Source organism: Pogonomyrmex barbatus, unplaced genomic scaffold (genome assembly GCF_055798465.1).
Source record: "Pogonomyrmex barbatus isolate J1 unplaced genomic scaffold, ASM5579846v1 scaffold14, whole genome shotgun sequence".
NCBI lineage: Eukaryota > Metazoa > Arthropoda > Insecta > Hymenoptera > Formicidae > Pogonomyrmex > Pogonomyrmex barbatus.
In genome coordinates, this window is record NW_028297110.1 from 7,142,793 (window position 1) to 7,145,448 (window position 2,656).

General features: G+C 30.0%; 1 pseudogene; it reads left to right on the plus strand.

The window, feature by feature from the left end:
* Positions 1 to 252: 252 nt before the first annotated feature.
* Positions 253 to 2,342, plus strand: LOC148937456 (uncharacterized; annotated as a pseudogene).
* Positions 2,343 to 2,656: the final 314 nt, after the last annotated feature.

The window sequence follows — 2,656 nt, forward strand, 5'->3', positions numbered from 1 at the left end:
AGTATTTACAGAATAATCTTAATTCAGGATATTTTTAAGACTTAGGAAACTTAGGACAAGATTTGAATTCAGGATGTCTGGAAGATTGTTTCAAAATTTATATTGTTTAAGCTTTTTAAAACATAACTTAAAACTTAACTCTAATCTAAAGAGATATTAAGCATTAATGTGAGTAAAAATAAATTAAAATGTGAGGAATGATTCAACATCTCGCATTATTATAATTATTTATATAAGCATGATTTTCCTTACGTTCTGAGGCGCGTGCGACACTCTGCCGCAAAATGTCTACTGATTTTAAAGTGGATAAACGGCTAATTACTTAATAGGAAAAATGCGGCAGTTGTATTGTCTCATGGTTGAGATATTAAATGAGAAATACAGAAGGTTGGTAATAAAAAAAAAGACCTGCATTAAACAAATTTTGCGGCATTTAGTGCCGCGACACGCCCGGTTAAGGATTAAATCGTGATCTGTGTTGTAAATTCTGTTAAGTAGCCACCGCTACAATTTAAAACAAAAAATAAAAGAAATAGAATAGTAATAAATCACAGAATAGAATAGTAAAAAATATATCACATGTTGTTTCATACGAGTTACACAAATCTTTTATTTGTTATTTTTGTTATCATAAACAAAAATCAAGAAAAAAAGAAGACTTTTTGATATATTAAAGAAACGGAGTGCTTTTTAGCATTATAAAAGAATTGCAAGTGATACAATTAATGGATGGAAAGAAATTTCGATCCGCAGACATATTTAAAAAAATAGAAAAAATATTTAAAAGTAAAGAATATAATAAAACACATAACTTTTGGACAAGTTTAAAGCAATGAAAAGTATGTAAATAAGAACAAACATTATAATTGTTGTTAATGACTACAATATTTATTTTGTGGAACTGATAATGAGTTTCAATTCGTTGCGATTACAGCTTTTGCAGTGTATTTAGTTTTATATTTAATGATTTTTTTGTTTACAAAACAATTTAAAACTACAATAGAAACTTTATCGGTAAGTGGCGTAGGAATAAAAAATAAAGTAAAATGTCATCTTTTTGAAGAGGGAGATATTTAGCTACCAATTGTAAATCAAAACGATATAGATTCTATCATACTGTCTCCTGATCCAAGTACAAGTACAGTCTCAAATGTTTATATTTATTGCGGCAATGCTATATCAAATTAATTATTATAAATATTTTATATATATATATATATATATATATATATATATATATATATATATTAAAACATTATCACACATGTATTAATACATAATGTCACAGATATAAAATTAATGATGTATTGTTTAGATAAGCTCTTTGATTATGATTGTGCAAATAATAGTGAAATGTCTGTATCAAAAAATTGTAGTGAATCACAGACAGAAAAATTTGTGAAACATACCAATAGTTGCTCTAGCCTATCGACATTTACTTCAATTCCTCACAAAAGTTCATCATCTTCTAAACACAACATAGTTTACCTCTATCATTATCATCAAGCTGTTCTTCTAATTGTTTATCAAAAGTTGTTTATCAGAAGACAGGAGTACCACCTCAATGCCTCCCTTCAATTCATATGAACTTGATGATTTTAACAACTATACGCTTTTAACAACTACGCTTTTTTTTAAAATACGTAAAATATATGAAACATCTATACACCCAAGATGTGAAGATCCACGATCTGGCTTAAGAAATATTATGCAAAATTTTGCAGAACAAATAATTGAATTGCAAGAAAAGCTACTAGCAAAAACAATAGTTTTTCTTCAATAGAAGAGCAACGCAAGCTTGAGAAAAAAATGTTCAATTAATAATGTCTTCTTACAGCAAACGCAAAAGTTATTCACAGGACTCATAGAATTTGAATTCCCCTTTCCTAAAAATTATCCGACATTTCAGCAATTTTCTGGGATTTCAACTACGCCACCAATAAATCCGATGTTCACAGAAATTTCATTAGATCAGCCATATCTTGTACAACCAGTAGTTTCATGTTAGAATTATAAAAGTACAGCCCATCCCTGTACTTTGCATGAAAAGCAAACTCGTCCAAAGTTAGATCAAATCGAAAAAACAATTTCCAAATTCACAACAACACTATCTTCAAATGCTAATCAGCCAAAAGCCATACAGCCATTTGATCAAAATTCATCCATTTTACTTCATATATCTGCTATATCACAAAGTGAAATACTATCTTGTCCTGTGCTCGAAGATGAAGACATTAAATATGAAAATGTATATTTAGATAATGCTGAAAATGATTAAACCAAAGACTATCTACAACATATTTTTTATTAAGATTACCCTTGTTTTTGCATGTTATTTTGATATGTTCTTCTTCTTCAAGCTCTATAATCTTTCATGGGTTTTGGCTGAATCCCTGCATATATCCATGCGCGTATTGTTGACATGGATATATGACTACCAGTTTTACGCCGGTTCCGAATGGCCAATATAAGGATTTTTCTTGGCAGAGTAACCCTAGGCGATTTGCCTCCAGAGAGAAACCTAAGAGCGGCCACGTCAGCTTTTTTCGTGACACCGTAGAAATCGCCGTACACTGCTGCCATCAATATCTATAATTAAGCCATAGAACTACAAGTCACATCTATTTTGCGACACTGCTGATAAAATCATGTCTCG